Source organism: Equus quagga, chromosome 20 (assembly GCF_021613505.1).
Source record: "Equus quagga isolate Etosha38 chromosome 20, UCLA_HA_Equagga_1.0, whole genome shotgun sequence".
In the NCBI taxonomy this organism is placed as follows: Eukaryota; Metazoa; Chordata; class Mammalia; order Perissodactyla; family Equidae; genus Equus; species Equus quagga.
Window position 1 is genome coordinate 14,914,670 of NC_060286.1, and position 17,714 is coordinate 14,932,383.

The following is a 17,714-nucleotide window of genomic DNA, read 5'->3' on the forward strand; positions in this document are numbered from 1 at the left end:
TGGGGGTGTGTGGAGCTTGGACTGAGTGTGCCCAGAGGGTCAGGGACAGGCCCAAAGAAGGCTGCTTTCTCTCCCTGGAGCTGGTCAGAAGCAGCCACCTAACAGAGTTGCTAGAGGAGAATTCTTGGTCATCAACTAAGCACCAGGCACTGTGGGAGGATAAAAAACTGTATAATCCATGTTTCTGCTTTCAGGGACCTTACAGTCCGTGTGAGACCACAGGTGACCATGTGATACACAATGCAAAGCAGAAGTACGTGAGAGTGGAGTCCATGCAGGGCTGCCATGTACAGTTATGCAGGCTGTGCACTGCACAACACTAGAGACGCTACCCACACAGACATCCTGTGCAACCATACTTGGGGCCCTTTGAAGCCAAAGGAAGGCATTAATTTTTACACATCTGCCTGATGCCTAAGAGGATGAGGAGTAATTGATCAGTATCTGTTAAAGATCAGGGCCATTGGATGTATCTATTGATCAGATTGTGCACATAGAGAGAGCAGAGCTCCCATTAACAGATCTGTAAACTGGATACTAAGTCATTTTGTCTCCACCAACTCTCCCTCCTTGTCCCTTCTCAGAAACCGAAAGTTCTAGCTCCTACTGTGGATTTTTCCCTTTGGGAAAACACAGTTCTTGCCCTGGCCACACCTCCTTCCCCACTCTTCCCTTATCCCTTCTGTTTGTTCCCAGCAATCTGCCTCTGTAAAGAATGGAAAACATCTCTTCTAGGAAGCTGACAACCTCTGCCCTTTTCTCCATGTCTCCTCTGCACCTACTCTGATGTCATAGAATTTGAGGGCAGGAGGGTCTTTTGTGTTATACTAATGATAGCTGACAGTTATTGAGCACACACTATGTCACAGACACTGTGATTTAAATTACATTTCTTATTTAGTCCTCATGATCGCCTTATGAGGTGAGTACTATTACTATCCTTATTTTACAGATTGGAAAAGTAAGCCTCAGAGAGGTTAAGCAATCTGCCCAATTGGCACAGCTGTGGAGCGGTGGAATTGGTATTCACACCCAGGTCTGAGAGTCGAGGTATTGACACCCAGCCGGCCCTACGCCGTGTTGCTGTGCTGTGTTATATTCCTTGTTCCTCATCTTATCTCCCTAGTTACCCTGCTTTTTGAGATCTGGAAGCTTTGACTAGAAGAGCTCTTGTGTGATTACCTGTTTTTTCCAAACTGGGCTAGACTGGTTCTTTCATAGGCTGGATGCACCAGACGACACAACCCCCGAACAATTTAATAGTAGTGGTGGACGAGTGAATTTACTTAAGGGGCGCTGTAGTTTCAGTTCCAGCAAAACTGAGCTATTTTCCAATATTCTGAAGGGTCACAAAGAGCCTTTAATCAGCCACTGCCCTTGACCCCAAAATTCTGCTTGTAGAAAATAATCCTACACAAATATTTGTTTGAGTGCAGAAAGGCTCTGTGGAGAGGAGTTTCCACGGCAGCATTTCCTGTAATAGGGCAATATTGGGAACAGCCTTGACGTCGATGAGCAGTGATTGGTTATGATGCATTTAAAAGAAGGTAGCCATTTAAAAAAATGTAGTAACAACTTATGCTATGAAAGTGGCTGTAGAAATTGGCATTTCCCTCTCTTTTCTTGGAAATCATTCAAAGGCAACAACAACAAAAAAGTGGAGGGAAAACCCCACAGACAATATTTTTTGGTGAAACTAGGGGACAAATATAATTTGCAGACTCCAAAATATGTGGAAAGCCTGCTAAAGTGCCTGATATCAGACGGAAATCACAAAAAAATAAAGTGAAGGGAAGAGGGCTGAAGAAGGACGTACAGGAGGGCTCAGAGGGGCAAATGGGAGAAAGTTCCCCAAATAGACACAGCTCCTGAAGGTGAAGGATGCAACCTCAAGCTCGAAAGTGATACCCCTTCTTTGTGACAGCAGCTACTGGATCTGGGGTGAGCAAGGCTGACCACAGCAGGAGCCATTTTAGACCCCAAAACGTATTGGTTCATACCACCAATAGAAGTGGGTGTTTCCGTTGCCCATTGCTGCATAACAAACGTAGTGACTTAGAACACCAACTTCCTATCATCTTTCACAATTCTGGGATGTGCCAAGTTCAGCTGGTGGCTTTTGTTTGGATTTCCTCATACAGTTGCTGGCAGAGGGTGGCTGAGGATGAGTCCTTTGAAGTCGTCTTCACTCGCATTCCCGGTGTCTCAGTTTGTCGGCCATCTCTCTCCACGTGGCCCCTCCATGTGGCTGGCTGGGGTTTCCAGGGCAGAGTGGGCTCAAGATAGGCAGGCGTCTTACGTGGTCACTGACTTACCCGAGAGTAATTGCTCCAGGTGGCCTGGCCAAAGCCACGAGGCATCTCATGACCTAGTTTGGAAGCGCCATAGTATCAGTTTCACTTCATCCTATTTGTCAAGCAAGTTACCAAAATGTCCCAGATTTGAGGGATGGGAGGTGTAGATTCCCCCTCTGAATGGGAAGACTAGCAAAGAATTCGTGGCCATTTTTAATCCTCCACATGGGGCTACACAAAGCATCACGTGGAAGAGTAGTAGCCATAGGAAGCAGTCTGTGTCTGTGGCTGATGGTGGTGGGGAGAACCAGCTAGCCTGGAAGGCTACTGCAGGGGCCTCATGCAAATAACTAGCCCATTGGAAGATGAGTGATACACAGCATCAAATTAAATCCACTATAAAGTCAAAGAGGAAAAGAGTAGCAAGAGTTTCCAAAAATTGAAGAACACTCACCAGGAAAACGTTGCCACAGAGCAGATGAAACTGTCCAAACAATAAAGAAGATGTGGTATATATACACAAGAGAATACTACTCGGCCATGAAAAAGACAAAATTGTCTCCTTTGCAACAACGTGGATGGACTTGGAGGGTATTATGTTAAGTGAAATAAGCCAGACAGAGAAAGACAGATACTGTATGATTTCACTCATCTGTGGAAGATAAACTAACATGCAGATGAAGAGAACAGTTGAGTGGTTACCAGGGGGGAAGGAGGTTGGCAGGTGGGCACAAAGGGTGAAGGGGCACATTTATATGGTGAGAGACAAATAATAATGTACAACTGAAATTTCACAACGTTATAAACTATTATGACATAAACAAAAGAAAAGAAAAGAAAAACCTGTCCAAACCTCATACCATTGAAATTTAAAAAGTGACTGCAGTAATAAGTTCTATGAAGGAGGACCACAAAACAGAAATTCAAGAACACAAATAATTGTTTTTTAAATCACCATTTTGGAACCCCTAATGTAATAGTTGATTCAGGTAAGGAGTATCAATAGATGCTAAAACCTTTGGGTAAAAGGTAATTGGAGAACAGGATATTCATATGGTGATAAGGTATCACCATATAGATTAGTTATTAATTATAGAGGGAAGATATGTACCTTTATATTGGTGAAGCCTGGCAGCTACTCACCTTAAACAAGTGGCCAAACTGGAAATTATTAACAGTAAGACAACTTGATGTCATGTGCCTCTTGAAGGAATGCAATATGAAATGCACAATCCAATTATAGCCAAAAATGTTTAATCTGAACCTAATGTAGTCTTTAGACCTAGCTGGCAGTGTATTGGAAATACAAGTGTTATAAAAACAAATGAAACATAAAGAACTAACCAGACAAATCTAGATTATGGGACATTTTACAAAATAGCTGGCATGTACCCAAACAAGGAAGAGTCATAACAAAAGTTGGGAGTCCGTTCTACAATAAGAGAGAATAAAGAGGCATAACAACCCAATGCATGTATGATTGGAGACTGGATTGAAAAACCATCTAAAAACATTTCTGGGGAAATTTGAATATGGACTATATATTTGATGATATTATGGAATAATTATTAAATTAGTATTGTGATTATGTAGGAGAATATTCTTGTTTTTAGGAGATACAGGCTGACGTTTTTATGAATGAAGTGTCACGAGTTCTGCAATTTATTTTAAAATGATTTGGAAAAATGGGTTTGTGTATAGTGTGTGTGTACAGAGAAAACAGAAGCTTATATGGCTAAAGGGTAACAGTGGGTGAATCCCTGGGAAGGATATATGGATGCTCTTCTAACACGTCTGCCAGTTTGCAATTTTTCAACCTAAAAAGTTGAAGCGGAAAAGAACACAGGAAGGAGATGGTAAGCTAATAGGAAGAGAAGAAGCATGGACTGGCAGAACTCAAGAAAAACAAAATATCAGAGAGATAAAGAAGAAATGGAAGGAATACAAATAATAAACAATTAAGAAAACCATAGTAAGAGACACGGAGGAGAGAAATGAGAAAGGCAAACAAATAGAATGGAATAAAGAATTTAAAAATGAGTAGAGAGAAAATTATAGATAAAGAATACAGGCAAAGAAGATCAAAATATACACTTCTATAGAAGAAAACCAAAACAATGGAACAGATCAAATAAGAATACGATTTTAATTTACACCATGTATCAGGGAAACTGAATGCAGAAAAGTCAACCTACATGTATGTCTTGGTAAAGTTGTTAGACTTCAAAGATGATCAGTCGAGCAAAATGTTCAAGTCACTTATAGGGGAGAAAAATTAGGCTGGCCTCAGAGTTCTCTCCAGCAACACTCAATGCCAAAAGGTGGTGGTGCAATACTTAAAAGATCTTCAAGGAAAAAAACCTGTTACCCAAGGATTTTATATCCAGCCAAATTACCCTTCAACCGTAAAGACGACAAATAGTCTGGAACAGGAAAGAATTCACAGAATATTGATTCTATGAACCTTTCTTGGGGAAACTACTGGAGGATGAGTGTCAGCCAACTAAGAGATAATTGGCGAAATTATGAAAAAAAAGATTGGCAGCAAACTTTGAATACATTTACCATGGACTAAAGCTAAAATAATTTTACACGTTAGAGTGATCAAAAAGAATGTAATACCTACGTGTCCTGACAATACACAATGTAATTAAGCAATATTGATAGAGGAAGGGAGAAAGTAGGTGAGAGGTAGCATAAGTTTACTGATTGCTACATCTGTATTAACTGAGAGTCAAAAAACATTCCTCAAAGCTGACAAACCAACTAATAAATGCTTTTAAAATACAACAATAAACTCTGAGGAAGATATTATTAACTAAAACTGAGTAGAAGAAGAGAGGAAGGGAAGAAGAGAAAATGTGCTTATTTTTTCATTGTTCATAGTAAGAAATTAATTGAGATTTGTTAAATAATAGAAAACAAAAGATATTTTAAAAAGTTTTTATTATAAAAGCAAAAACTAGAGGAGAAACAAAAACCTTCTGAAATTTGAGAAGAATTACTCACAGCCACAAAGACAACAGACTACTTAGTGAAAGCTTTTTAAAAACTATAAAACCAGGAAGTATAATATAATATTAATGTGATAAAGCTAAGGTTAACATCTGTAACGTATCAATAAATGTTGAAATAGGCTTAACTCACCTATTAAAAGAAAAAAGAGATTTAGACTCTTCTCTAGGCAAAACAACTTTATACTGTAATCAAGCAAATGACCCATCAAAGATAGAATGTTTTCTGAAAGGTTGAAAATGAAAGTATGTATGAAGGTATATGAGGCAAATACAAAGAAAAGAAAGCTTGGGTTATAATCTTAATATCACATAAGGTGAAGATGAAGAAAGGTACTTTATAAAGCTCAAAGATGCAATTCACAATGAAGACGTAACAGTTATGAATATCTATGTGCCAAATGACAAAGCACAATATTCATAAAGCTAAAGTTAGAGGTGATACAGGGAAACAACGACAAGCAAATAAATAGCAGGAGATTTTAATTCACCTGTCTCAATCAATTATAGATCATGTGGAAAAATAGATAGGAATATAGAGGCCAAAATATCATATTTAGAGAAGCAGACACAGGTTCACAATTTTTTATCCAAAACCTTCCATAATTTTTCAAAGTTTGGGAAGGTGATATAGTACATGTACTACACATTGTATGACATCCCAGTTGGGATCTGAGGCAGGGCTGTAATCAAACAAATGGATATTTCTGCAGTGAGTCGTGTGATGGGGTAAATAAAGACTATAAATAGCCTCACACCAGTTCAGAATAGGGTCTGCGGACAAAGGAATTGCAAAAAAAAAAAAACTTTTAGATTTCAGAATGTTTTGGATTCAGAAATTGCAGAGTTAGGAAGGTGAATCTGTACTTGATTCCACACAGGGAAAACTTTTAACCTATAACTGTCTGAAAAAGGAATGAAATATCTTGGAAGTTCCTGTCCACTGGAGTTGAGGTGGGTGGGATAAGTTGAAGAAGAGATGACCATTTTTCAGGGGACTCAAGTATCGGGTGGGGATCTGGACAAGGAGATGACCAAGTTGTTTTCTAACCTGAGATCCTAGGGTTAGACTAGTTTGGAGAGGGGATAGGTTAGTGATGGCGTGATGAACAGAAGAGGTTCACACAGCCCCAAGCATCGTCTGTTAGTTACGTGTCTGTGGATATTGAGGCAAAATAGTACCTGTCCAATATTCTAACATGTGGTTGGGAAATGTGTACACAAGCTACCAAATCATCAAAGATAGGAAGCACTATCTTTTATACTCTCAGAGGATTGATTCCATTCCAAAATAAATCTAAGATATACTGAAAGATGGGGTGTTGAAAGAACAGCCAGCTTGTCCTCGTGCTTCCTATGGCTGGAGACAGCGATACCACTCTTGGAGTACTTCCGAACTCTTTCTGTTCCACAAAACACATTTGTAAATGTCTGAATTTGATGCTGGGGGCCTCAGCAAGTTCTCAGGTGGTCACTGTGATACAGATCATAGGGAACTTGGTCCATTTCTGAGAGTTGATAGGTCAGGTGGATGCTGGCCAGAGGAGGCAGTGGTGTGTAGAGGACATTGGGCCTTTGATGTACCGTGATTAGCTGACTTGATTATGAGATAGAACTGGAGGATGGGGAAGACAACTCCCAGCCTCTTACAACTTTTGCTGAAGAAGTTCTGTAGTCATCCTCCCGGAATCACTCAGGCTGTAGGGACTACCCCACTCTTTATGGTTCCTAAATCACTCAGCCTGGAAAACGGTGAGCCTGCTGGAGTGGATGTCAGCTTCGCCCTGAGGCACTTCTCACTTGCCGGTAGATGTAAGCAAATATTCCGAGATCAGGAGAGAGCAAAGTGCATGGGAGACGAAAGGCCCCGGGGCAGAGAGCCGCAGGACTCACCGGGTCGATTATAACATTGATTTCTTTTCATCTTGAACAAAATTACACAAGTCACACTGGCTTATTTTAGAGTAGACAGAAAATAAAGATAAGCACAAAGAAGAAAACAACAATCTCACCACCCTGCCATACGCACGGTTAATATTTGAGTCTGGTGGTTTCCAACTGGGCTCCTAGAGGACCCAGGATGCTGTTGAGGTGCTTCTAAGACACCATAAATGCTAGTTAGAATTCAATGCAACAATATAAAAGATTTGGACCATATAAAAATTGCAATAAGCAAATGTACAGGCGACCTTGGATGAGAAACCACCTCATGGAGACCCACCCACATGGGAGTATGTGTGTCTCTCTGCCAGCCTTGAACCCAGACCTCCTGCCGTCCCCGGGTGTTTACTTGCACCTGTCATCAACTTGTCTTGGTCGGCAGGCTGGAGCCCTGCAGACCCGTGGGCGTACCCTGGGAAATCACACAGGAGCCCACATGGAGGCAGCAGACGGTGGGGTTCTGGATTACACTTCAAAGATCATGGGTTGTGCAAGAAGAAGTGAATTTGTGACAGATCGTGGTGCCATTACATCACACAATGGGTCATTTCAGTGCTGATCTTTTATTTTTATTATTGAGCTATGGTAAATATCTTTGAACAGAAATACCTTTTGATAAGTGGCGGGATGATAAGGCTGAATATTAACCTTCCCCTCTCCTAAGTCCACACTATTCTGCATCCCGGGGTCCCTGCCCTGCCTGGCTGGTAAGTTCTCAGGCCTTTAGAGGAGAATTTCAGAAATGCAGAGAGAAAGAAGCCTGTGGATACTCAGCTCTTTATTTGAAACTTAAAACAGAGAAAAGAGTCTTGATCACTCTCAAGACCAAGCTCTAAACAGTCTCAGAAGATCTGGGAGGGGGAGGAAGGAGAATTAGGGAGGAAGCCAGAGAGACATGAAGCCCCTTAGAATGGGCTTGCACCCTGACCCCACTATCCCCCTCAGGGTCATGACCCCAGGTTAGGAACGGTCACCTGAATAAATCTGGGGGCTCTGAGAGCAGAGAGGACCTGTGCTCCTTCCCAGATGCCACCTGAGGGAATTGGCTGAGGTCTAGAGCCCCCTGCTGTGGCCGGCCACCATTGTGTGGAGATGCCAGGATGGCACATCCCGGCAGAGAGGACCCACGTTGGTGCATCCCTCCTCACTGGGACTCCTGCAGCCCAAGGCGCATGCAACTACCTGGGTCCGAAGGGACTTCATGGTTCTGATAAGGGGAAGCAGGGCGCGTGGACAGCCATGATTGGGGAAACAGTGTTCTGGGCAGAGGGAACAGCAAGTGGAGAGGGTGTGGGCTGGGGGTTTGTTTGGTATGCTGCAGGGGCAGCAAAGAGGGTGGGCTTGTGAAACAGCCAAGGGAGGGAGCGAAGAACTGCTGATGAGGAAGTTCTAGGGACCGCAGTTGGATCGTGCTGGTGCTTGTCAGATATGGAAAGGATCCTCGATTTTGTTCTCAGGGCGGTGGGAGAGCACTGACGATCTTAAAACGGGAAGTGACGGGATCTGACAGCTTCGTTCTGGCTGCTTTGTGGAAAAATGCCTGCAAGAGAGCAGGAATGGAAGCAGGACACTATTGCAATAGGCTAGACTAAGTTCTCAGACTATCGCTGGGCTGTCCGATATGGAGACCGCTAGCTACACGGTGACTGTGAGTACTTGAAACATGGCTAGTCTAAATTGAGATGTTTTATTGGTATGACATACAGCCTGAATTTTGAAGACTTACTACAAAAATAAGCAAATAAAATACCACATTGATAATTTTTAAAAATATTAATTACATGTTGAAATGACAATATTTTGATGATGACGGATTAAATAAAAAATATGGTAGTTAATCTGACCTGCTTCATTTTACTTTTTAAATCTGGCTTCTAGAAAATCTAAAATTACATATGTGGCTTGCATTATATTTCTATGGGACAGCGCGGAAATGGAGCATGAACAGCGGGAGTGGCAAGAAGTGGGTGGATTCCGTGTTGACACTGAAAGTAAGGCTGACGACAATGTGAGAGGCAAGAAGTGAGGGCTGAGAGCCTGGTTTATTGGTGCTGCCATTTACAGAGATGAGGGGCACTGAGGAAGGAACAGGTCTGGGGAGGGGAAGTTAATGAACAGATTTTGGAAATGATGAGGGAGACGTCTCTCTCTGTACCCAAAGAGTTAAATATGGAGTTGGAACCTAGAGGAAAAGTCAGGACACATTTGGATGTCATCAGCCTGTGAGTGGTACTTACAGCCCTGGTACTCAGGAGACGAGCCCTGAGGCATCCAGGCATTAGAGTTAGGGAAAAGGAGGCGGATCCCGAAGGAAGACTGAGAAAGAATGATAGTGGAGTGAGGTGTCAAAACTTCCTGGAGGCTGACCGCCTGGAGAATGAGACTTGAAGCCAGGCTGCCTGCTGGAAGCTGGCTCCCGAGAGAAGGCAGCAGGGAAAGGCTGAGGCTGATCCCTTGGCTCCTTATCTCAAGCTCACCCTTCAGATCAGTCACTGCACACCTCGGGGGAGAGTGAAGGAGGGGAGGGAGCTGGGCCAGGAGGATTACACCAAAGCCAAGGGATGGAGATGCCCCCACACTTACCTTTTCCTTTCTCTCTGAGCATCCAGGGAGTGGCCAAACTGAGTCAGTTCAATTCTGACAACCCACAGGTCTCCTTGAATTGAGTCTTATCCTCAGCATGATCTTCCCAAATCACAGCTCTGCTCAACACGCGTACACACACACACACACACACACACACACACACGCTCCATTTGTCAGCCCTCCACGTCCCACAGGGTTAAAATCCAAACTCTCTAGCAAGATGTCCAAGGCCCCCCATGATCTGAAGCCGTTTCCGAAACCTCCCCATCCTGTGTGGGCTCAGCTCTCCTGGGAGGGCGTGTCTGCCCCCTCCGCCCACCATGTTTGTCACATTTGTGTGTACTCAGTGAAGCTGCTCAGTTGGCATCTGGGAAGCTCTGGGGACACTTTCCATATACTCTTCAGTTCCTCATTTCCCTGCATGGCTTCCTTCCAGATGGAAAGCTCCAGGAGGACAAGAGCAGAGACAGGTGTGGTGGACTAGCTGGGCAGCTGTGGGCCATGCGACTGTAGTGGACACTTTTCAAATTTTCATCTCCCTAGAAGCCTCTCCTTGCCTGCTGTGGGCACAGGATCCAGGTTTAGAAAACTAAATTGTGAGTGAAGTTTGCAAAAGTAAGATGGGCTCCCATCTGCAGGCGCAGTGTTGGGGGTGGCAGGCCAGCCCCGAGCCCTGCTGGCTCCTGTCTGTTCCAAGTCTGATCTGATCCTCTGTCCTCCTATGAATTCTGAGAACCCCTCTCCTTTTTCAACAATCCCCCCTTTTTGTTTAAGACCATCAAAGTTGGTGTCTGTGGTTTTCAACCAGGCACTCTGACCCCCATAAGATGCAAGGTCCTTATTGGATTGGATTCCCCTTGGAGAGGGTGGGAGGGTGGGGGTGGAGAGATACAGGGCCGTAGAAGGCATTGCCAAGGTTCTCTTTCTTGATCTGGGCGATGTATACTTACGTATGTATTTTATTATTCTTTATATATATATATAAATGTGCATTACTTAGATGTAGAAAATATTTCATAATGAACATAAACATCTGAAAAATCACTGGAATGCACTGGAAATCTAGGGCCAATTAACTCACGCAACTCTATTCATACCTGGGGAAAAGTAAACTGGTCCTACTTTCACTGATTTAATGTTCTAGATCAAGAACAAAAAGTATCCTTGATAGCACCAAACTGGAACTAGTATTTTTGTGACCTGGAATGCAATCTGTTCAGTGCAGTGCAGGGCCACACTACGAGCCCTGACGGCCATTTGAAGTCAGCTGACATCCTGAAATCAGATGCTCACGGCATAGTGTTATCAGAAGGACTGATTTATTATCTGCATTTTAAATCCTTAAGTTTGTCTCTTAAAAAGTTGCCCAATTGAGAAAATAGCAAAAGAAAACAGAAAAGAGGAAATATAGGAAAGTGGAAACACTTTTCTGACAAAGTCAGAAAAGGAATTTGTAAGCATTTTTGGACGTTGTTTTATATCTATATGCTTGTAAATGATCTCTTTCCTTGGTTAAGTGTGAATAATTAGAGCTTTATGCGAGTACATGTAGGAAATTCCTTGTTTGAACAAAGGAATTATATAATTTCTGTTTTTATTAAATAGAGCATCCCTACTCCAACTGGAAATATGTTAAAACAGGTTTGAAGGGGCCCAGTTATCGTCAGCTGCCCAGGAACCAAATGTCTCCATCTGATTCTGGGAAGGAGTGTGGGTTTGTTCCTCTTTACCTTTCCTGTTAAGCAAATGGTTGCACAATGGCAATCATACTACAATATATAAATGTATCAAATCAACGTGTCGTGCACCTTAAAGTTACATGATGTTACATGTCAATTATATCTCAATAAAAAACATGCTTTGTGCATGGTAGATCACGTTCTGTGTTTACCAAAAAAATCACACCAATGTGCAAAATCTTAGCCGTTCTTACCAATTCTGCCACAAGATGGCAGCAAGTCACCTCTGATGGGCTCGCCCTACACCTAGGGCTTGCGGGGGTTGGGAGCGGGGGAGTAGATAGGAGCGTGTGTAGAGGCCGTGGAAGGGGTAGGGATGGCGTTTGGATTTGGAGAGTCCTTCGTGGAAAAGGGGAAAAACCTGCCGGAACTATAACTCAATTTTACACAATTCACAGCTCCTACAGCACTGTGTGTAAACAACTTTCTTGGTAACGTGATTTAGGACTATTTTTCTACACATCCGTAGTTCTGAAATTATATAGGCTTCTCTTACTGTCATGGCCTAAATCTTCTCTTCCAAACTCCCGCGCTTCTAATTGGTTCAGAAAAAGACCTTTAAGAATAGAAGTTGGGTCCTCCCCCATTTCAGGAGCACCTATGACATTTATGCACGACCTACTTCGTGCCAGGGCTTTTACGTATCAAGTCCCTTTTAGTTCTCACAGCCCTGTGAAATAGTTACCATCAGCCGCATTGTACGGACGAGAAAACTGAGGTGCGGGGAGATAAAAAATTGGTCCCATAACAAGTCAGTAGCAGAGTCAGGGTCTGAACCCCAAATCTGTTGGCCTCCACACTCCTGCCTGTATCATAGCATTCCTCCGCATCAGCACTATTAACGCTTTGGGCTGGATAATTCTTTATTGGCGAGGGTGGGGGCAGGTAACAACGGGCGGTACCTTGGTTGTTGCAAGACGTTTAGCAGCATTGCTGGCCTTTACCCACTAGATGCCAGTAGCACCCCTCTCCCCGACTTGTGACAACCAGAAATGTCTGCACACACTGCCAGATGATCCCTTGGAGGCAAAACCGTCACCGGTTGAGAACCAGCGATGTATGGGAAGCCTCGGCTGGGCTCCTGGGTGCTGCGGACCAGTGCTGCCTTAGAGCGGGGAGACTGGCAGGCGTGGGCTTTTCAGAGTCCTGCTCTGGTCCCCTTCCAGCTGCTGTCCTCCCTACAGGGTGGGGAGTTCACGGAGCCAAGGGGACACGCCTACCTGGAGCAACCCCCTCTTTCTGAACCATTTTCTACTTTTGGGGATCTGCGTGGGCTTACTGCCAGTTCTCCTGGCTGATGGGGTGGGCATTCCTCCCGAGGCGTGGCCCGGGGTGTCTGTTGAGCGAAGTGGATGCAGCTGGACATGCAAGCTAGGTTGTTTGTACACAAACGTGTGTTCAAGGCCGCCCTGGTGAAGGATGGTGTTGGCGGTGGGGAGAGATGGATGGTGGGTTATGGGCCAGGGGCCTTCACTTCCATCTTGACTCAGCCTGCCGATATTAGGACGACCCGCTCAGACCCCGGCTGCTGGTCCAGCTGGTGGGAGGTGTGGCTGTAGGTCACGCATTTTTTTACGTCAGTTTGAAGACCTCAGAATCGCCATATTCGCTGACTCACAAAGGCTGTTAGGGCTCCACGCTTTCTCCGGAATTGCATTTTCTGTAGAGAAACTTTCGCTATATTTTTTTCTCCCATGGTGGTCAGTTCCTGCAATGAAACGGTTACCATTTTTCTCCTGGAAAAGCAAAAAGAAGTCAAACCAATAAAGGCAGACAGAAAGGTGCGGCTGAGCCAGGCTCTGTCGCCAGCTGCGGGGGCCTCTCCCACAGCAGCCTCCTGGTGCGCGCAGTCAGCTCTGCAGAGGCGTCGTCAAAATCAGGGCACCCCTAAAAGCACTGGAACTCTTTTTACTATTTTTCCTTGCGGAATTCACATTGAAATGACTTCCAGGTACACTTGGTCACAAGTGACCTAGTTGTGGAAATGTTTTAACATTTGGGATTACTTAAAAGCACGAAGTCTATCCATATCCCCATTAACTGAAATTTATAACGGTGTTTTCAGTTATTTTTTTTATTGAGGTATAAGTGACATACGGCATTTTATTAGTTTCAGGTGTACAACATAATGATTCAATATTTGTATATATTGCGAAATGATCACCAGGATAAGTCTAGTTACATAGTTACGTACATAGTCACAGAATTTTTTTATCTTGTGATGAGAACTTTTAAGATTACTCTCTTACCAGCTTTCAAATATTCAATACAGTACTGGTAATGGTAGTCACCATGCTGTACGTTACATCCCCAGGATTTATTCATCTTATAACTGGAAGTTGTACCATTTGACCTCCTTCACCCATTTTGCCCATCCCCCATCCCTTGCTTCTGGCAATCACCAATCCATTCTCTGTATCTATGAGCTGTTTTTAGTTTTTTAAAACATTATAAATAATACACACTTGTCAGTGGAGGCCTGGTTTTTCATTTATGGTACATCCACCTGTTGGAACCCAAGGCAGCCGTTACAACCAGCAGCAAACTTAAAAAGACAAACCACGATTTGTTTCTTCATTTATTCTTGTAACAGATATATTCTAAGCCCTAGTACATATTGGTGGTGGGTTATGCACTAGGTAATAAAAATACATGTTTTGACTTGCAAAGATGTCCAAAATAGAGAGTTGAATTAAAACCAGCTCACAGTGTGTAATACAATCACATATATGCTATCATGCATTTATAGAAATGTAGCAGTAACCGATGGCCGAGTGCTGAGATCCATTATGCCTGAAACACGAGGCTAAACACCCAGCCATGGAAATTCCATTTAATCCTCATATCTGTGAGGTAGGCATTATCCTCGCCATTTTGTAAAAGAGCTAGTTGAGGCTTCAGAAGGTTAAGGAACATGGCTAAGGTCATACACACGACCTGAAGCTGCAGAGTTGGGATCAACTCTGACCCCAGAGCCTGAGATCTTTGCCACTGTGCTTTACAGCTTTTCCAAAAACGTATACACCCACATAAGACGATACAGTAAGACTGTCGAAAGGAGTAATCTGTGCTGTTTAGGATTATGGGCAAATTGCAGAGATTACACTTTCTATTTTCTATATTTTTAAATGAATTATATAGTAAATTTGTCAAGTTCCGGAAAGAAATTTGGAATTTTGATTAAGATTGCATTCAATTTATAGAATACTGTGGGTAGAATTGGCATCTAAACAATATTTAGAATTCCCATCTAGGATTAATGGCAGATCTTTCCATATGTATGCAAGTTATTTCTGCACTGCCCTTAAATTAAGTGTGATAATTCTAAATGCACAGATCTCACACCTTCCTGTTCACTTTAGTCCCAGGTATTTCATAGTTTTGGTTGAGGCTCTAAAATGGACTTTCCCTCCAGTTTCCTTTTTTAACTGGGTATTTCTGTTCTGTGTCAAAGTGACTGATTCTTGGGTGTTAATTTCCTATTCAGCCGCTGTATTGATCCATCTTTTTTTTTTTTTAAATTGAGGTGAAATTCATATAATATAAAATTAACCATTTTAAAGTGAACAATTTGGCGACGCTTAGTTCATTTACAGTATTGTGCAATCTCCATCTCTGTTCAGTTCTAAACATTTAATCACCGTGAAGTAAAACCCAGTGCCCATTAAGCTGTTATTCCCGTGAACTGTTTTATTTTTTTGAATTGGTTTTTAGAAACTGGGGCTCTGAAGTCCACGCATATCGTCCAGCCATGTGGCATTGCCACCCGGTGGAGGCGGTTGTGACGGTGCCGTCACAAGGCAGGCTGTGAATCTCCCTGTCTCCTAAACTGTGGGAAACCCCACAGATGTGGCACTTGTACTTTACAGAGTCTCATGCAGATTCCAACCTTGCTTCCTTGCAGCTAGCCCTCCCAGCTTCCAAGATCAAGCTGGGGCCCTGCTGACCTGCTGCCTGGGCTCCTGGCTTCTTCTCCCGTCAGGACAAACTCTCAAATTCCCTGGAGTTTGCTTGGAAAGCCCTGGACACATTTCGGGATGAGCCCAGGAAGGAAATGAGACAGGTGTAAGGTTTCCCCAAGTCTTAGACACGTCTCTACCCCCATTTGCAGCATGTTTGAAAATAAATAGTTCAAGATATTCACACTGAAATGACCCTCAGACCTCCTTTGGCCAGTCACAAGCCTGGGTCTTGCTGCCAAGGATAATTGGTGCTTCCGCACGGCTGCAGCTGAGCTACGTGCGGCCATGGCCAGCCAAGAAGCCTGGGGGTGGATGGAGGCGGAGGCGGGCAGTGGGGGCGAATGCCCCGGAAAGCGGGTTTGGTTTGTGATTGTCAACACTCAGGTATATTTGCATAATATCTGCATATTATGTGTACAAACTGAAATTTATTCTTAGTTAAATTCCCCACATTCTTTAAAAAAATTATGTTTACTGACATGAGTAATACATGAAAACCTTCCCAATGTTTCTACTGTTACTGTAAATCTGTTTTCTATTTCATTTTCCATGTCTCTCACTGGTCCCAGGGTTGCTGTGTGTGTGTGTGTATTGATTGGGTGCACGCCCTGTGTTAGGCACTAAAGATATTGAGACAATGTCTTCAGTGACGCCCATTGGGGAGGACTGGAAACCCAACCCCCTTGGCCCTCCACCTCCACCCCATGTGGCTTCTTCTCTCTCTTTCTTCACATGCAGCCATAGCTGGGGTTGTGGGACTGGATTAGTGACATCTAGCAGAGATGAGGTGTGGGGTGAAGTAGGCTCACAAAGTCAGCTCCCTGTGGATCACAGTGGTGCCAGGAAACCTGTGACTCCTCGTGAGTGTGTGGAAACCCTGCACTTTCTGAGCCCCTGCCTCAGGCTTTGGAATCTGTTATAGAGTGAACTTTTGTGTCCCCCCCCCAAATCATATATTAAAACCCTACCCCTCAACATGACGGGTTTAGGAAGCGGGGCCTTCGGGAGGTGATAGGGTTAGAAGAGGTCGTGAGGGTGGAGCGTGATGATTGGGATTAGTGCCCTTGTAAGAGTCAGGAGAGAGATTGCTTCTGCCCTCTCTTCTCCCCCATGTGAGGCTACACCAAGAAGATGACAGTCTGCAGTCCCACAGAGGGCTGTCGTCACAATTTGACCAGGATCTCAGACTTCCAGCCTCCAGAACTGTGAGAAATAAATTTCTGTTGTTGATAAGCTACCTAGTCTGTGATATTTCTGTTATAGTAACGCAAATGGACTAAGACAGCCTCTAATGCTGGTGTTCCAGTGTTACCATGGACCTGCATCCAGGCGGCAGTGGGTGAGGGCCCCTTCTGGGTGGGGCAGGAGACTGATCCTAGAAGACATTCTAGGTTACGCCTGGACTGACTGGCTCAGTCTTCCTTTTCATCCTCCTCCCAGAGCAACCTCAGAGTCCATGCTGATGGCCCCTCCACCTCTGGTCTCACAATTCCTAACCCTACCTTGCCCATCTCCACACTTGCTCTCTATTTCAATGGCGTATTTTCTTTATTGGTAATTTAAATTAATTAATTAATTAATTATTTTTTGCTGAGGAAGAGTTGCCCTGAGTTAACATCTGTGCCAATCTTCCTCAATTTTGTACATGGGTGACCGCCACACCATGGCTTGATAAGTGGTGTGTAGGTCCATGCCCAGGATCTGAACTTGTGAACCACAGGCCGCCAAAGTGGAGCACAGGAACTTAACCACTACGCCACCAGGCCGGCCTCTAAAGAAATACCATGTCACACGTAAAAAATTAGCAACCCCTTAATTATGATCGGTGATCAGTGTACACATTTCCCTAATTGTATCATAAGTTTTTACAAGTTTGTTTGAGTCAGGATGGAAAAAGGTCAAACAGTGTAGCTGGTTGATATGGCTCTTAGGACTCTATCTGTAGGTTCCTCCTCTATTCTTTTCCTCATAATTTGGTTGTTGTTGTTGAAGAAACTAGTTCTTTGCTGTGTAAGTTTCTTATTTTTTTCTGATTTAATAACTGTGGTGTTGTTTAATATGTTCCTCTGTCCCCTGTGTATTTATAAATTGGATCTGGGAAGTTAGATTTGAAGTTAGGTCCATTTTAGGGATTTTTGTTTGTTTCTTTTTTGTTCTTCGTTTTGCAAAATTATCTCA